This window comes from Accipiter gentilis, chromosome 19, assembly GCF_929443795.1.
Source record: "Accipiter gentilis chromosome 19, bAccGen1.1, whole genome shotgun sequence".
In the NCBI taxonomy this organism is placed as follows: Eukaryota; Metazoa; Chordata; class Aves; order Accipitriformes; family Accipitridae; genus Astur; species Astur gentilis.
In genome coordinates this window covers 25,264,713-25,284,697 of record NC_064898.1, presented here as the reverse complement: position 1 = coordinate 25,284,697, position 19,985 = coordinate 25,264,713, and positions in this window count along the sequence as shown.

Here is a 19,985-nt window from a genome sequence, read left to right as displayed (position 1 = left end):
TGCCCCATCCCTGGCAGTGTTCAAGGCCAGGTTGGATGGGGCTTGGAGCAACCTGGTCTAGTGGAAGGTGTCCCTGCCCATGGCAGGGGGGTTGGAACTAGATGGTCTTTGAAGATCCCTTCCAACCCAAACCATTCTGTGATTCTATGTGTGTTTCCATTCAAAGTATCTGAAATAATGTAGGCAGTGCTGATCCCACCAGCACAGTGTGGCGATGGGATGAAACCACAAAGGTGTTGAATGCTCTTGGGTGGTGAATCAGGGCACTGGGGGGATGTTTGAAGGTGCAATGCTTGCTGAACCAGTATTGGAGAACTGCATGACTGGTTCTTCTCCTGGGTCAAGCTCAGGCCTGAACAGAGCCAGGGAGGCAGGGAAAAATGAACAAGGATAGACAAGCCAGAGTTGAGGTCTTAAGCCTGTCTCTGACATACTTTTGTTCAGCACAGCATGTAGTACACATTTATTTAGGAGTACATCAATACACACAGATAGATGCTTTAAGATCTGATGTCCAAGGACGTCTGTTCATATTCATAGCTATGATGGCACAAAATGTACACATGATTTAGTGATTATTTTCCTACATATTAGCATAGTGTCTGTCATCAGCTCAGCTCACCCCCTTCTGATGACTCACATGGTTCACCATCCCAGCACAAGTGTGGCATAGAGAAGGTCTTACATCCTCTTAGGACAGTGTGGCAAAGGAACGCTGGTTGCTGTGTCCCAGGAGAAGAGGAGCACTCATATGGGAGCCTCATAGGAGCTAAACCTGTCCTCATACTCCTTTCTCATACACTTGTTAATAAGTTTTTTTCCTCGTCACTTCAAATTCTTACATGATTTCTTGCATTAGGCTTCAATAAACTCATCCTGGTGTGGTTAGCCTGTCCTGTTGGACTCGCCAAGCGTAAGAAAGGAAATAATTCTTTATCCCTGACAGAAAATAACAAGCCATGTTTTAATGTCATGTCCATAGAGACAAAAACTGGATGATAGAAATTAAGATTAATTGGAGAAAACTAATCAAAGAAGATAACATATTGGTGGATCATGCTCTAGACCTGGCAGTTCTGATGGGCTGGACTTGTTGTCAAGCAGCCTGCTGATTCATGATCTGCACTCCTTGGAGGATATGTTTGTGATTGTACCCAGATGTTCACCAATGGGAAGGAACAATGTCATGTCTGTGATAAAAATGGAGAAACTGTTGGTAGCTCTGTCAGCCGCAGCTGAAAAGTGAAAGGGCTCTTGCAGCATTTACACACCAGGGTGAGTTCTTGGGAAAAATGACTAAAAGGTGATGTGGCTTGTCTGGTTTCTTGGTGTTTGTTTCCTAGAGACCTACTCAGTCCTTTGGGGAAACATTTGGATTAACAAGAATTTTGCCTGTGGGCCAAAGTGCTCTACGTTACCCCCTCTGTATGCTGGCAAGCCAGGAGTTTGATCCTGCAGACCTCCAGAGGGACATGAGACATCTCCTTTACATCATCTTTGTTTAGAAATTTGGAGTTACTTGTTATTTAGTGTGATGTTCTTCTACCTGAGACTTCACCATACACATAAACGGTGCTGCTGTGGAGGTTAGGAAACAGGAGAGCCTCTTCTTCAAGCTAGAGGAGCATTCAGGTTTATTTTAGGACAGCATATTTACCGCAAGTGAAAGGAGATGATCTGATGTGGCATACAGCACTTTTGTACCAACACAAATCTCAATGGTAGTTATTACATCGGTTTGTTTTTTTGGAAAAGAAAATTGCCCTCTAAACCAAAACAACAATAATGGTAAGAAATTTGAAGATAGTCCAACCCTAGACCAACAGACATATTTCAGCATCACAAGTTGCCATGCAAGGGCGTGCAGGTTGTGGAATAGGTGGGAAACACATCATCAAAAATAGCAACAGCAGCAAGCCTTATTAGATAGGCTGAATATGGGAAAAATATGTGACTTTTTCCCCTCACAGTGGTTGTCAAAGGGAATGCGTGTTGAACCAGATCCTAAACGTCTCACAATATTTTTAGGCACCTGTAGCATTAACCCAGAGTAAAGATCCCCCCCCTCACAAACTGCAAGGACCTGCACCCTGAAAAAAACCACATGCTAAAAATTCAAAAAACTCTCCCAGATATTTGTTGTGACTATGACTGTCAAAATCCCATCACTGTTATTTGAGCAGAGGGTAGCTGTGAACCCAAATGTAGCTCCTTGTTGCCTGGAAAATTGTGGACCCTGGGAGCTTGAGAAATCTTATTGAGGGGGATTTCTTCTCCAAAACCCCACAGGGCTGAATGAGACAACTTCAAAATAACAGACGCCTCTGCTTGTATTTCTTTGAGCAAGGTTGACCTCACATAGGGGCACAGAAAAAAAAGTAGTAATTCTTACCTAAAATGTCTCAAGCAGTGAAACCTCCAGAAATTCCAAGGAATCAGGCTGAGTTAAAGGAGAAATGAATAATACTCAACTAATGGAGCCAGAAAGGTTAGGCTGGTCAACAGAAAATAGTTTTAAATCAGTGAAGATCGTTACTCCCTCCACATTTTTTGTCTTGAAGAGGTGTGTAGAGGGAGCTGTCGGTTTAATGTAAGCAACTGCAGATAAATGCCGTCAAACACCGATGCTCTGGAGGAAAGATCAGCTTTATTTCATGAAGCAAAACCAAACAGCAGTGACAACAACAAAACTGCCAGGGATGGGACCTCACCCACACTAAGGAAAGCTCTGCCAGGTCCTCAATCTGCCATCCACAAGGATGGAGCTTTCCTCCAACATTTGCTTTGAAGGAATATATTTTGTCAGGGGAGATACCTCCTGGGTCTTGGACTGGGCGGATGCTGTGATACCACATTTGTTTCCCTACCTGACTTTTGGTCTTGTCAAAGGCTTACGTTGCTAACCTGGGTGGATCTGCTACAAGTCATCTGTTTATTGTCCGGTTAATGCCATTACTTGGTTGTTTAAGTCCCAGTTCTGCTTTGCTTATCTCATTGCACCAGGCAGAGGGAGAGACAGGCTGGGGCGCTGAGCAGGACAGCAGCGGTACTCACTCCCAGCAATTGGTAGATAGCTAATTGTCTGATAGCTTTTTGTCTCTCCAAATCCTTTTTGTTGCCATTGTCCAGGTCAGAAGAGAAGGCAAAGTAGGGTGTTATTTTTGACATGTTATTTTTTCACTGTTGTGGTCTCCGGGTCAGAGAAGTGTCATACTTTTCCAGGCTTCAGTGGGGACTCCATTAGGAGAAAGATATCCACTTGCTCAGAAACTACAGGTTTTTTCCCTTTCACTCTTCCGCTGCATATTCTCATGGGGTTAGCTGATCACCCCATGGGTGTGGTAGGAGAAGCAAGACTGATAATTATACATACCAGGACACATATTCAGAAAAATATTCCAATATTTGGGGCAGATGAATTGGAAACATATGTATCTCCACAGAACTGAAAGCCAAAACAGAGCTGTTTATCTGCCTGATTTTATGTACTACTACTGGCAAAGAAATCAATGATGAATATACACTCTTGAAAAAATGAGTGCTACATCAGGGTTGTTCTTACAAATGCCCTTTCTTCTCCAATGCAATTATCTGAATGGCACCGACCTCCGAGCAGGCAGATGGTGAGATTGCTTTATTCATGCAGTTGGGTGATGGTCCCAAGAGTTTGTGAGAGTCCTGGTGGGAAACACTGATTTCAGATGCCACAAGCTTTAAGCACCCGGACAGAGATATTGTCTGCAGGAAGAGCCTAGCTGTCAACTTCAAAGCAAGAATTTATCATGCTTGAGACTGGGCACTCCCTGTCAGAGACAGCTTGGTTGCCCATTTGAAATCCTTGGCCCAGAAACTGGAAAGGCAAGTCTGGGATTAAAGGAAAGATCGTAGGTTCTGCATGAGAAATTGTGACATGTTTGACGTGCGTCCATGGTCATCAGCTCACACTTGGAGAGCAGGTCTCAGTGCTCCCCGTGTCCCAGCCTTGAGCCATGACCTGACCCAATGTGGAGCAGCCAAAGCAGAGAGAAAAACAACACACAGGTGATTTTTCATAAATGCTCCCATTTTCTTCGGTTAGTTCCTCAGAGGATAATAAATGGGATAATAAGTGGTGTCAGGACATTTGGATTTTGTGTCCCATTCCTCTTTTTATGTGAAGCTATGTCTCTTCACTGAGCCGAACACTCTGTTATGAAGACAGCAGTTTTCAATTCAGCAGCCTGGGGAAAGGGTCCGGTCCCAGGGCAGGCTTGGGAAAAGGTTAAGCCATCACCAGCACTGGTGCAACACAAACATCACACCTACAGAGATAAACCCTGAAGAAGGTGATTGCAATGGTGGTGGTGGTGGCGGTTGGCCAACTGACTTTTATATATATATATATATATATTTATATTTATATTTATATATGAAGTATAATTGAATTCAGAATCAACAATATAAAGTATATGTGATATACATGCATATAAAAATTTAAGTGCCATATGTGCCACCAGCAATATCTCCTTGCCAGTGTTTGTTTTCAATTCTGTCTTCTGATTCGATTCCCCTTCCTCATTTTTATTGTCAACCATGTCTGGACATTTTTGCAAAGTTTCTAAGACCTGAAAGCTTTTTCTTTCAAGCACTAAGTTCACAGACTCTCCTCCTGATAAAGCAGATGATAAACATCTGAAGCAAAGAGGCGTCTACTTGAAAACAGCCCAGCCAGCCTGGGGACCTCTGAGACCAACTTAGCTGGATACAGCTGGAGAGTCTGGGAGAAAGGGACAGTCTTAGTTCAGACAAGAGTTTTTAACCCTCTGAAACAAATCTTCAGCTGGAACATACAATCTAAACTTGACATCTTTTGGGGATGGAAAATGTACAGCTATGACTAATTTCATGACTATCTCATTTTTCCTCCTTACTGATTCTATTAGGGTGTTTTTTCAGAGAGAACCTGTGAGAAACTGAGGTCCTGTTCTCAGTGAAGTGTTGAGATCACAGGGCATGTGATTTTTTTTTTTTTTCCTTTTTTTTTTTTCTTCTGGTCTTGAAGCAGAGAGAGAAGACAAGCGGCAAAGGGGGAGGTTAGTAATGAAGTTATTTTGCACACATGCAAACACACACTTTAGATCTCAGTGATGCAAACCAGATGTTTACTGTCTGACTCTTAGGAAGACTCTAATTTAACTCATCCCGAGTTGTAGAAAATATGGAGGCTTCTATCAAAGTGTTGCCAAAAGAGGATTTAGCTATTTCTATATAGGAACTATGCACTTATATCAAATATAGTTGTTACAAATTAATCCTTGATTGGTTGAAATGTTCCTTAATCAGTTGAAATTTCTGAGACTCCATTATTATTTGTAAGCAGTTTCACTGAAAAATTTTTGTTCTGTGGCAAGAGTTCCCAATTTCTCCTCATGTGGCTCCAGTTCTGAAATTTAACTCCATTTTAATCAGCCTGATGTCCTCAGTTAAAAAATAATTGAATTTCCACCAGTCTCATAACCCCGTTCATAACTTCATTGACCTCTCAGTTGGGAGCTGCTGCTGGATGCTTAGTTGGTTTTGTGCTGTTCATTCCAGTCTGTACTGTCTTCTGCTTCTGTTTTTGGTTTGGGGTTTTTTTTCACATATACCTCATATGGTATCATTTATGGTCCCTGGTTGCACACAACTTAAATAGGAGGATGACAGCTCCAAAATACGGTTTCAGTGATAATTTTCGAGTCAATAAATGTTACAGTTCATTTCAGGATTCCCAAACTTGCTCTCATAATCCTCCAATAACCAATAAGAAGACCTTGCCAGTCAAAGTGAATCAAAAGCTGGGTTTTAATTTAAGAGCATATTTACATTACAGCTCTGGTTCAAGGTTAACATTCTGCTCTCTAGTTACCAATTGCTATCACACTGCTCTTCGGAAACAGACGACTGTTTAGTTAGTCTTTTGATGTTGCTGCAGCATTTTAGGTGAAATTCATCTCCCCTAATTTTGGTGTGTATGTAGTGGAGGCATCCCCAGGAGTTCTGGTTGCCCGGATCCCTTTTATAGTCAATGAAGAGAAATAGGCACTTTGGAGACTCCTCTGCCTTATTTTACATATCTTCTTGAGGAAGAGGTGGGTTTTACCCTATCACTGTGTAAGTCTCTTTAGATGGGTATTATCAGCTCAGCTGATAACTCAGATATCTGCATTGGGTCAACTGAATCTCGCCCTTTCTGTCTCTATGGAAAATTCAATTCACATTCAATGCAAAGTTCAAATGCATTAATTCAGGAGTAAGTGGTGTCCTCTCCTCTCTTTGAGTACCATGTAGTGGTCCCTCATTAGTCCTCTCACTTCTTGTCCACTCTAGCTAAAGGATCTGCTCTGTTTTAAACAATTGCAACCACTCTCTTGGAGTACGCCTACCCTACCTGAAGGCAGAGGTACAACCTTCATGCCACTACTGTTCTGAAACAGCTCTAAAATCTGCTTGAAACCTCAAGGGAAGTTTGTCCAAAAGACATCGGTCTGTTCCAGCCTCTGAAAGATGGCTGGAAGGAGGTCTTTCAGGTGTTCTTCAGGCTTCATGTGGTCCGTGGTGGGACTGGACAAAGACAGTTTAAGCAGAGCTTTACTTGCACCCCTTTCCCAAGCTGCAGATACGGGTGTGCTCCACAGCTGTGGTAGGTCTCCACGTGTCATTCGTTTCTGGGAACCCTATTCCTGGATAGCTAGAGATGTGTGAGAAAGGATTAAAGAGGTTGATACGTAAAGCTTGGCACGGAGATGGCTGAGGAGGACCGTAGGGTAGGAGTCAGCTGAGATGTGAAGGCTGTGAACATAAAAGGAAGTGAAGGATTATTTACTGAGTTTTACGAGAGGAAATAGCACAAATGGGACGAGGCCCAAAAGAAAACGTCAGCGTGGCTTTCGGGAAACTGGATGCATTTTTAGGATGCCCGCAGTGAGGATTAAATAAGCAGTGCGTTATCAGATAAGATGCTGAATCATGTGGGATAATCGTGATGAAACATGGAAGAGAGCCCTAGCCTGGCAGCTGGGAGCCAGGGTCCTCTCCCTGGCTTTTTCATCTGTTTGCCAACCTTGGGAAACCCGCTTCTTGCCTTCACTTGTCTCGTTAATTTGTAATCGCTTTGGGAAAAGGCTTTGGGGACCTTTTTAGAGTTTCTTTTACAACGCCTGCCCTGAGGGAACTATTTTCTGGGTGCTATTTTAATAGCAGCAGTAAGTAGTCTTCACCAGGGTCAGATTTCCAGGGAGGATTTCTCAGTGTAGTGGTGTTTTAGGTGCCTAACCTCTCCTGGGCCGCTCATGCTGGACTTGGATTTACCATAAAATGTTGTGCACCAAGGACAAGGTTTATGCTGCTGAGCAGAGAGCTACCTAAGATAGCAAACAGAAAATGTAATGGGAGGACAGGGCTTTGTCCAAAGGCTCCAAAGAGGACCAGTCCTCTCAGTGTCGACCTGGTGGAAGGAACTTCTCAGGATTCATCAGCTTGCTTCTTGTGCTACCTAAATCCTTTCTCATACAATATGTTGAAGGAATAAAGCTTCTCCCTTTTAACTCAAGGTCACCTTGAAGCGTTCGTGGAAGACATGACACCCTGGATCCAAGTTGTTCCTCTTCCTCAGGAGACTTGAAGACAAAGCTCCTTCCCCAAAATAAGAATGGATTTGCAGGATGCTAAAGCACATCCCAGTGCCACATTTCCCACTGTTGTTTTTTGGGCAGGTCAACATCTGGATGTCTTTACCAGACCAGACTGTGAAGAGGAGACAGAGAAACATCTGGTTTATGAGCTCCATTGGATTTTAGGAGAAAGCTGGGTATTGAAAAGTTGATGCCAGGACTTAGGCAGTCCTTTTCATACCACCAAAAGACTATCGTAGACTGCTATGGAGTGCTACTACTAGGAACACAGAGAAATGGGATTTAGGGATCTTTAGGGTTAGAGGGCAGCTACTTGAAGGGTTTTGGCATTACACTGGTGCCAGAAGTAACAACTAGATGCTTAGTCTTTTGGTGGAATTTAGCATTTAAGCTTTGAAAGCTGCTTCTTCCAATTTCTTGAGACCTAACAGGGTAATGACCTTCCAGCATGTTAAAAGAAAATTCCCAGTGAATTGAGAAATTTTAGAAAAAATCAAAACTGAAACAAGATCAGGATGTGATAGTAGCAATAAATACAACCATGCTTTCTTTTCCTCTCACAGCAATAGTCCTATGCTGGGAACTTTGCCTTCAAAATGCCTGCTGGGAGGTTCCCTGGCAGAGACCGAGCAGGTGAAGTGCTTCCAAGCTAATGAGCTCCAACAGATAAGAGCAGGAACTTGTCTGGTGAAGACATGACTCCTTTCTTTTTCCTTCCAAAGGAGCTTTCAGAGTAGCATTGTTGGGTAACCACAATTCACATAAAATATTTGCTCTTTGGGAAATGAAGCTGAGATAGTCTCGAGTCTGGCAGAAAATCCCCATAATCCCCAGAGAATATGGAACGTGAAGGGGAAATACCACTGGCTCCGCAGTTCAAAGCAGAGATAAAAACTCCCCAAACTCTGATTTTTCTTCTAAACAGAATTTGTGGGCTTTAATGTAAACTCTTTGCGTGCAGTCTCCTTGCTCTGAATTTCTCCCCCGCACATGCTGTTCCTGTCTTTTTGCAGTCCTTCAGTGGCAGAGAGGACAGAAGGTCACATTCCCTTTGCTGGGTGCATGCACGTGTGTGTAACCTGCTGGCAGAGCTGCAATAGCATCGGCCACCTCATTGTATAGACATGTATGGAAATCGGATCCTGTAGGTGCTGTGGAAAGATGTAAGCAGTGACAATCTTTCTCTCAACGAGGTTACAAATGATATAAGAGATGGATGAGACAGATAAATATTATGGAGTGAGAGGAGACAAGATGATCAACAAATATAATAGGGTATGTTATATCATATCATCTGCTGAAAGGCCCTTCAAGGCTAAATGTGGTTCTTGGTGGTCTGTAAGAGAGCTGTCCCTTAGACCTAATACTGGAAACCAGACTCCAAGTCCTGAGCTCGGGTCCTGCTCTCAAGCCATGGGTGGAGTTCTTATTATGCACTGCAAGCACTGAAATGGGGAAACTAATATTATCAATAATTCTAAGCACCAGACAAAATTATTTTGTTCATCTCCGAACATACCCTGCATTTTAGCAGAGTTTGCCAAATAGTTTCAGCGGGAAGCTTTGGGGCAGGGGATGAAGGTAACGATGAGGAGGCAGTACCGCAACAGCCCTGCCCAGGACTGTCCAGTAGTTTAGGCTGGATGTGAAAATAGAGACTCAATCTGTGCTTTGACCAAGGGCATCAGACCCCCTCAAGCTCTTCTGACACAGCAACACAGCAGCTTTTTTGCCAGCGCTGTCGCTGGGTGCTCCAGACTTGCAATGGTTTATCCCCCCCACACACACACACTTCCTGAACTTCATTGTGGCAGATTTAAGAATTTTTTTACCCTTTCACAGCTGTTAGAATTATAGTGTGTTCGCCTCCAGATGAAATACATGATATAAAGTACTAAGGAAATGTTTGAAGCTAATAAAAGCAGCACAAAGCCCTCCCAATTCCTCTATCCTGCTGACTTAAAAATACACTGGTTGGCTCACATTGACCTAAGAATGACTGCTGGGACAGGCAAATGTATGGGATATGCAATATTTCTGGGAATAGCTGCTAAGATGCAAGCCAAACATCTTATATTGGGAATCACATTCATAAATCAGGAAAGGGGAATTGGGAACCCATTCTGATACTCACTGCTGATCCTGGAGGAAGGTCACCACAAACTCAAGGATGATACAGACCAGTGTGTCCTTGCTTCTGAAATTCTTGAATTCTCTAGTGTTTCAAACAGGATAAACATTTTGGCCCAGATCATGAGCTAGCAGCATGTTTTTCCCCAGAAGGAACAAACTGTAAGTTGTAATCTTAGATCTGAACATTCCTTATTAACCCTTTTTTTTTTTTAATCAGTGATAGCACTAATTAAAGTACACATTACTAACAGCATGCAGGAAAAATCGGGAAAAAACATATCTATTGTAACATGTTTAATCAAGGCCATGTTTAAGTGAAAATTGAATGTTTTTCTTACAAATACTCTTCTGTGCAAATAGAAACTTGCCCAAAGATGCCTGTTCCCTGCATTATACAGGCAATCATGCTGAAAAATCAAACTGATCCACTCTGGTCTTATAACCTGGGAATCAAACTCGATTTTACTAGTGTGAGAAAGAAGTCATTTCTGGACAGCAAGCACCACCAGGCCATAAACAGATATCTGTCCTTTTCTGCAGCCCATTAGACTAGTCCTCTTGGACAAGTAGGCGGAGACGCCCTCTTCCAAGCAAAGTAGAGGTGGACCAGTTACTTTCAACCATTGCTTAACAAAGCTAATAAAATAGTCACAAAAAATAGGGTAATGATTCAAAGGTGAAATCCTGTAGAAACCTCAATTCCTGGCATTGCCAGGGAAGTCCATGGTCTAACAGTGGGTGTTTTCCAAATATAATTTCCACAGGAACCCATCCTTCTATAAGGAACAGAGGAGAACAAGCTGTGATAGCAAAGACAAGTAGATCTGAGGAAGAGCACTACACAATGGGCTTCCTCTTGGCATTAAGCACAGCATCTGGGATTTCAAGGAACTGAAGAGGCAGATGAGTCAGATGGGTCTGGGCTGTAGGGGTCAGTTATGCTCAACACCTCCATTTCTGGCAAGTCCATGGAGGAGCTTCTGGAGGGTCCTTCTGACCTCTTGGGGTTGAACTAGTATAAATGAGAGTAAAATTTGACCTGCACGTGTCTTAGATGTCTCTCCTTGTAATGAAGAAAATCAGGAATCAAAGCCAAGAATAATTAAATATTCTGAATCAAGTTCTACAACCGTCTGGTTTCCAAATGCAAAAACACTGCCTCCACTTTGGCTCACAAAAGCAATTCACATACTAGACCCTCAGGGCCACCATTCAAGCTCCCTGTAATTTTTTTTTCAGCTGGGAACTGCCTTTAAGTTTTTATCAGAACTCAGCTATCTGCCTGTGTTATTTCTATGTATACACATGTGTACCAGATCCTCGGTTAACTGATTTATAGCCACTGAGGAATGCAAAGAGCAGCATGCCACTATTTGCACTTGGAGCTGATTTTTTTTAACAAAGCTTGTCCTTTTTTGAGAGCTGTGACATTGTTCTCAAATTAAGCTTGTGTGTGTGTGTGTGTGTGTGTGTGTGTATTTCAGGGAGGCTGGTAATTTTGGTTCTGTTCTGCTTCATTGCTGGGTCAGACACCAGACTCAGAGTATGAAAGTCTTTGTTTCGGGACGTTCTCATGTGATTGGCTGCTTGAAGGGGCTGACATTAGTTGTCTCTTCAATGCCCAAGCCAGTGGGTTGGTTTTGAGGTCAAAGCTAAGTGTGTGCAAGAGGGCTTTGTGATAAGCCAACTCATATAAAAAACTCTAGTGGTTTGGGATCAAAGAAAGTGGTGGTGTTTGTACTAATGTGGAGAAAGATCTGTGCACAACATTTGCTGGAAATGAGCTTGTGAGGCTCCTGCATTTGACATACTACATGTTTTTTGGGTTTTCTTGGTTTTTGTTTTTTTTTTTTTTTTCTTGCTTCTAGTCTATGCTGTAAGCATTAATGGCTTGCTTTCTGCTAGCTGAACTTGATAAACTCTTTAAAGAAGGTTGTGGGATAATAAAGCATGAGTCAGGTCCCATAGCAGAAGGAGAGGTCCTTGTTTTGCTTTGGGTGGAGCTAACAGCTGCTGGCGTAGTTGATGGTTGAAAAGGGAGTGAAGTGGATCTGGGACCTTAGCAATCACCTAAACACTTCAGGGACCTGGAGAAGGCCTGGATTCTGCTTCCAAGTGGCCAAGACCCCGGAGGAGGTGGTTATGCAGCCAAAAGGCTGCCTCCTCCCACCGCTGATGGCATGCTAAAGTTGTGTGTCCAGCTGGGGCAGTGTGGACCAAGGTTATTGATGGGGCTGTGGGGTCTGCGGCTCGAGGATTTTGCTCGGGAGCCTGCAGTATCATTCCCACGATGCCTGTGCTCCTGGGAACACACACACTTGGTGAATATCCTCTTGACTTTCCAGATGACAAGTCTGGTTTAGGCAACCTCAGGCTCATGCCCAACTTCAGATCAGCTCACAAATTCCTCTCCAGCTGAGGAGAGATCCAGAATCGGCAAGGAATGAAGGGGCAGCACGGTACTGCCTCCAACACCTCTGCACAGCCAGCAGAAGAGCCAAACTGAGTGGATAAGAAAAGAAATCTGTGGTTAAGAAAAACCACAGGACTAGGGACAATCCTTGTGCAAAGAGGGGACTGTGAACAAACCGTTGGGCTTTTGCCCAGAGAAGGAAACATGTCATGTTTCAAGTGATGATCTATCCAAGACGGAAATAAGGTATCCTTGACGCAAGCTTGATGTGGAAAGGTAACGACACCAGACAGCACTTATATTCCATGTAACACAAAGTTAAACAAAGAACCTGCGTGTGCATTTGAAGAATAGCATCAGTTTCCAGAGACAGTATTCATAAATAGGTAAGCTTAATAGAAGCAAGCCTTTCCATATTCTGCTACTTCTGTTCTCATTCCATACTCATTTCAGTAGTGAACACCAGGTCTTGGGGGGAGATGGTCTTGACTGCATGCAGTTTGATAATCCTATCAAAACCCTGGTGTCACTAAAAATCATAATCAGTTATTTTCAGATGACACAAACACTGGGAAAAAGGTAAAGGATAACGGGGAAAATTTATGACATAAGAAAACATAAAATCTTATATACAGGATCAAAACTGAAAGGCACACTTACAAGATGAAGAAGATTATGGAAAGCAGCAAGGCTGGAAGAGACTGGGGAGGACGCTGCTCAGGTGAACATAATCATCTGATGGCATCTCAGAGTGCGTAAGTGTGGGAACTGTGAGCTTTGTTCTGTTTCCATTCAGCAATGACTGTCTCCAGAATGAGGGCTCATAGTCAGTGTCTATTTAAAAACAAACAAACAAACAAACAAACAAAAAATACCAACAAAAAACCAAACCAACCAACCAAGCTTGGAAACATTCAGGCAAGAGAACCAAGTATAATTAAGGTGCTGAAAAATTTGCCTTGTAGTAGAAGTCACAAGGTGCTCAGACTGTGTAGCTGTCAAAGCTAGAGGAAAAAAAAGTGTCTTGATCAGATTCTTACAGTACGTACTTTGGAAGATGGTTTAGGAGAATTTTCAGTCTTAGACACAAAAGTAGAATGAGACCTAAAGGCTGGAGGTTGGACCTAGACAAACTGAGATTTAAAATAAAGGCGTGTAACAAGTCATTGGAACAGCTTGGAACAGGGAATGTGGTTGAATTTCCATTGCTAGCAATTCTCCAAATCACCACAGTACATTTTTCTCCATTTCAAGCATGAATTAACTGCCAGAAGCCTAATGGCCTCTTACGCAAGAAGTCAGACAAGACGATCACCATGGTCTCCTCTGAACCTACAGCCTATGACTAATGTGTCATGTGTTTGTTCTCTCATTCTCTCTGGGGGAGAAGGAGATGCAGTGGGCTGTTTTGTTTTGAAAGGATTATTAGGAGTTTCTAGTGTGCTGTACTTACTTTAGAGGAGGGAGGACAGAAATGTGTGTTGTAGTTGGAATAGAGAGTTGCAATGTTTGTGGGGGTTCTTTGTGGGGAGCCTGTCCCATCCTGGCCCCTGAGAATGCTTTGCATTTCATCCCTCTTCTATTAGAAAGTGTTGCAGCGCCGGAGGGTTGAGATGTTCCCAGTCCTGGAGCTGTGGATGATCTTTTGCCAACGCCACTGAACCCTTAAGGAGTGGGGTTATGACACTGAGCTGTAGGAAACTACTGTGCACAGGAGAGTCACTTCATGCTTCCATGTCTGATTCAACTTGCTCTGGTGTTTTGGACCCCATGGAAAGATAACCCACCGCTGATTCAGAAGACCTGTGTTGCTCCTCTTCTCATGCGCAGCCTTCCTTCATAGAAAATGAGCGATGTACAGCACAGCAATACTTGCCGAGGGGTTAGCGCTGGCCCTCTGAACTATGTCAAAGGTTCAAAGATGAGTGTCAGGGCTTCTGAGTCACTTTTCAAATATTAAGATAGCTCATAATATCACTTGCAATCAGCCAAAGATAACTGTCTCGCTCTCATATATCCAAGCTGTGAGTAATCAAAATTATTTTTAAGGGAAAAAATATTTATCCAGGACAACAGCTTTTACTCTGATTAAAAAATGTCATTGCTTTACAGTGTTTAATGAAGCATGCAGTATCAGCCTTGCTGTTAGTGTCTTCTGCAAGAAGAAACTGTGCTATATATACACTATATACTATACTCAATTCAGGAAACACTGAAGAAGGGGGGAAGGCCAAGTTTTGTAAATATACAGCCAATCTTTAGTACTGAGCAAAACATTATCATCACTCTATAAGACAGCGTAACAGACCACTGAACTAAGGAGAGAGCTGTTATTTTACATGTAAAGAGAAGAGGGACTATGGACCACATGCACAGAAGGAATCAGGTGCCTCAGTCCTCTGAAGCAACAGGGACTTTGGTTTCTAAGAGCCTTTTTAGGTCTGACCACAACTAACCGGTCCAAAGCCACAGACAAAAGAATATAATCCCTGTTCATTCATCCCAGCCTGTAAATAATAACTGCTGAACTATTTTGGTTAATAAGACCTCAGCTTTCTGTTATGGAGGCTTTGTAATTTATCCAAACCAGAGCACAAGAGCTAACAAACCTGAATTTGAAGTAAGTTTGGATTCTTATTTTAGAGTTGTGCTTCTTATTTTGGTGGCCAACAGTAAAAATCGGTAGGCAGTGAGCATCATTGGTAGCATTTGCAATTCAAGGCGTAGGATTTAATCTGCAACCTCTTGCTGAACAATCCAACCCTCAAAGCTTTGATGAACAGGCAGAAGTTAACCACCAGGTTGAGCCCTGGTTCACTATTTCTATAACAAAATCATCATTTGCCTTCAGGCACATACATACAATAAGACTTTCTCTGAAAATCTCACACCCTGTGTTAGTAAAGAATATAGAGGCTGAGAACATAGGGTGAAATTAATTGTTCAATAAGAGCAGCGGAAATCAGGATTAGAAACAAGATCTTTTGGGCTTTATCACTGTGAAACCGCTCAAGGAAGAGGAAATCCTGTTCCCTTCAATTCAACAGCAAAGTACCAACCTCTTCCTGGAGGTTACACACTTTGATGAACTCATTCTTGACAGGTACTTTTACCCTCCTCACCAGAACTTTTCAGCTCTCAAAGCAAGGTCTTTTCTAAGAACGATCAATGAGAAAGTGCAGGTTCCTACTTATATATGGCAATTTGTTAAGATGTTGGTTTGGGGCTGAACCCTGTGGGATCTCCCATATGTCTCAATCCTGCTGCAGCCAACTGCAGCTGGGGTGCTGAGCTCTATTTTGTGGGGTTTTGAGAGTGCTCAGCCATTCATGATTTTGCAGCTTTGAGGAAGGAGAGAGAGAACTGGTCCTGGCAAGTCTGAGTGGAAATCTAAACCAAGAGACCAGATCCAAGCTCAGAGCGTCACACCCTCGTGTTCAGTTAGATGTGACGCTTAGAGCATCACATCCTCTTGGGCAGTTCAGACCAAGGTAAGTCCTTCCCGAGATCCATTATGAGTGTTTTGGAGCAATATTTTTTTTTTTTTATCTCCCATCCTTTGCAATGCTCTTTTATAGACATGTTATGAGATTGATCCTGACACAGACTGGTGTGCACTCCCTGATAGTGCCAAGAACTGTAAGCGTTTTTCATTTTCTTCCTCCCAGAGCACTCCTGTGTTTCTGACAAATGAGCTATTGTAATTCACATGACTCAGGTTTATTCAGCACGCTGTCAGACCTGGAGTGCTGTCAGATATGTTTGTTGGTTTTATGTTCTTCCAGGCCTTTTATAGGAAATCACAGAAAGCTGCTATTTCACCCTGTACACCTCTCATATCAACAAACCGCTGACTAACACAGTCCTCCTTCCTCTGCACGATAGCTTGTGCTATAAAAATTCACATGGCTTACTCTCATTTCTGAAGCTAACTGGTTTTACCCGCGCAGATGAAGTAGACCCAGACAAGCTGACACATTTTTGTAACACGTCTTACATTCAGATTTGATAGTTCACATACCATTTCTCAATTTTGGGACTGCAGAGAGGCAACAAAAAAAGTGATTTATAAAGAAAACGTTCTTAAAATGCCTCTTTTAGATTTTTTCCAGCTAGTCAAGAGTCACTGTGTTTGGAGCAAATGCTTCTGAGCAACGTCAGTAATCACTTTGGCTGTGCAAATCTGTTGAGTGTTGCTCCTTCTCGAAAGAGACAGTGTTGAAATAAAGTAAAGATTTACTTTTCAAGGGGGGGGGGTGTTACAGGACCTTTCCCCAAACTTACAGCAAGATTTGGGCAGCTCCCTGAGCTAAAATGGAAACACACTCCTCACCCCCTGCACAACCCCTCCTATCACTTGCAGGAATGACCTTTGAAAAGTGGGTTTGAAGAAGGGTGGCTCAGAGGTTTGGCAGCACATCTCTGCTGACCTTTACCAAAACTCTGCTCGCTGTTGAGCTGCCCTCACTGTGCATGCTCCTACTTTCAGTCTACCTCGGCTGCGTAGCAAAACGCTCGCGCTTCAATCTCTCCTCCACCTCTCGTGTCGAAGCGGAGTTGTGCTCTTGCACATTAAGAACGTGCATAAACCAAGTACTAGAGCTGAGCTGACAAGCTGTAACTTCTTAACCACCCACTTGATTATATATAACTGTTTGCTTAAGGGCTTTCTTTTACTTTTCGACCCCCCGTGCTGGTAGTATTTATACACATATTTAACTTTATGTACACAAGTGTCTGATGTCAATTAGCCCACTCTGATAAATGAAGCGTAGCACATATGTAAATGTTTGCAAGAAGGAAGCTTTGATCCTGTTTATATCTTTCATATCTCTAAAGGAAAATAATCTATGGTCTGTAAATCCAGTGTCTATAAAAAACTCATCTTGTCACATCATTTTGCTATTGGCCAACACTATTATTACTGCTGTGGGACACGAGCACTGCTAGAGGATGCTGCCTGAGGGCTTGAGCCAGCCAGTCCTAAGTAAAGCTCCTTCCAAACCCTTTAAATCTAGATCAAAAATGTCCGGAGCGAGGAAGAGGAGTTCAGACATTGGGGGAAACTTTTGCCACATTCAAATCAAAACCCTTACCCTTACTGATGCCAGAGTTTTACCACTGGCATTTGGCTTTGAGCTTGTTAGAAAAAAATATAACTCAAGTTGCCAACTTCTAGTATAGAGTTAACATGGCATCCGACTTTGACGTGAGGTGGAATAGGGGCTATATTTCTGTTGAACTACATTGAAGTGTAGTGAAGTTCTGCTGTTCCCAGAAATGGCTGGGATTTGTAACCCAAGAGGTACCATCCACCTGAAACTGTGCAAATGGTCACCTGATTTCTGATGAGACTGATCTATCCCATCCCTGCTCCTGTTGGAGAGGCCCATTTAGCATAACACTGCGGAGGATAGAGAGAGAAGAGGATCGATCTCTGCATTAATTCCTGATTTGGCATTTTGATGAATGGGTAGTTAGGATTTTAACTCCCTTTCCATACACATAGGAAGAAATCTTTGCCTTCTCCAAAGACTAATTCTATGAATTGCTTTGACTATTATGTGCTGCACTCATTTATCCATTCAACTTCATTGGAACATTATGGTAAAAGGTGATCTTCAGTTAATTTTTTTAATTCATGCTACCTTGAAATGCAAATACATTTGCTTTCATCCCACCGGTTAACTCCTGCTTGTTCAAAGCCAGACTGTAACTATTCTTACTCCTATAAATGTTCATTTTGATGGAAGACGTACGTGGAATTTGGCTCCTGATGCAGTTTGAAGAAGCCCACCGTGATTTATAGTCACATAAGATTCTGGAGAATGTACAATTTTCAGTTCTACATTATAATCCTGTCCTCAAACCTTCCGCCTACTCAGTGCTCATCATCTTCTTGCTGAAACATCTGGTCTTTAGACAACTAGAAAGTGTACTGAATTATAAACTGTGAGGTTGCTCTTCAACCTCGCACATTATCACTCAATAGCAGATATCAGAGACGCTTTACTTCTAATAAACATCATATGCAGTGCAATGGCTTTGGAGATCTTTCTCCTTTGCTAGTAAGTAGGAGATACCCAGCTGCACTATCAAAACTGCAAATATTTGAGACTAAATTGCACAAGATGTGCTTTGTATTTGAACCATATTGGTAGGATTTGCCAGATTAAATATAGACGTATGTGATGTAGATGTTTGTGTCTGAGCTCCCTTTTTTGCCAGCGGAGAGAAGGAGGCACTGTTAGAGACTGATTGTAGAAGAATCTTATCCGGCAACTGGTCTTGATTCCATACAGTCTTATACAGGTTGGGAAGGTCCTGAAGAGGTCACCTGTGTCCCCACTCAGTCTCCTAGGGTGGATCAAACACTTCTGGACCTTCCTCAGCAAGTGTTTGTCTGCGCTGTTTCTAATAAAATGGAAAGACCAGGTACCCTGTTGACTTCCATAGGAAAGACATGCACAGATGGCTTAATCCTACACTAACTGATGAAGTGTTAATGGTTTGATCTGACACTTTTTATTTCAGGTTCTGAAATGTTGTGTACCTGCTTTAAGTTACTCTTCTTCTATTGGCTGTGGAGAGAGAAAAGAATATCTGAAAAACATCCTTCCTGCCCCAAAATATGTAAAATCACTTCTTGGTGATGTGATTCCTGTGGAGGTACCTCTGTGTCTATGTTGGCTATAGACCAACACCTCAAATTTTCTGGCCAGCTTTAAGTGAGATGGATTGAGATGGGATGAACCTGACAATCATCAGGCCAGCAGTCAGAGCCCAGGCCTGAAAAAAGATTTTCATGAGATGATCTTGAAGGTGTTCAGATTCCAGACCAAACTAGTGCCAGGTTAAAAAAAAAAAAAAAAAAGAAAAAAAAGAAAAAGAAAAAAAAGAAAGCCTCTACTAAAATGAAGATTTAATAGGCCTTTAAAACATGTTTCTGAAAAATGTGAGCCCATAGAGCTTAGTTGGAAGAGATTAGCTATATATATATATAACAAAAAATATCTGCCAGTGACAATCTGACCTCCTTAAATGCTTAATTTCATTCAAAGGTGACATGAATATTATTGCAAGGCTGCTACCAAATAGAAAGACCTAAATGACCAGAAGACCATCAGTCTTCTTTCCCACCTGTTACTATCCTTCTATCAGGGCCTGATGAATGAATTACTTCTTAAAAATTCAGCGCTGCACTCTGATGGCAGTAGGAGTAGTGTTCCTGTCATTTGCAGTTGACACCAGGATATTTTCTAGATGCTCAAGATTATAAGTGCTGCTACTGTCATATCACAACATTTAACGGGCATTTAAAGGGACTACTTGGGTAAGTTGAATTTACATTTGAAAAGCATTTTTAAGTTCTGGTAAAAATATGAAATTGGGGGAAAAAAAACCCCAACAACAAAAACCAATTTTTTACATAGTGAAGTGAAAGGCACTTCCTAGAAATTGTTGTAGTTCTTTTCTCAGTCCCAGTGCCATAAATGGCCTGTTCTGATTCTTTCAGAGCTCCCAGGTCAAACCACACATCTTTTTTACATGATTTTTCAATAACAGAGGTCCACGTACAGTCCAAAACTTCAAAGTTATGTCACTAACTTTGCAAAGTACATAAGAAAGTAGGAAAGTAAATATTGTGGAAAGGACTAAGAGGACAACCATTATGTGAATAAGGGAATTACTTAAGTGTCTAAGAAAGGATTTCAGATGACTGTTAATCATTACATTATTATGCAATTCCTATATATCATTAACAGTCTCCCTTTGTAATCTGCATA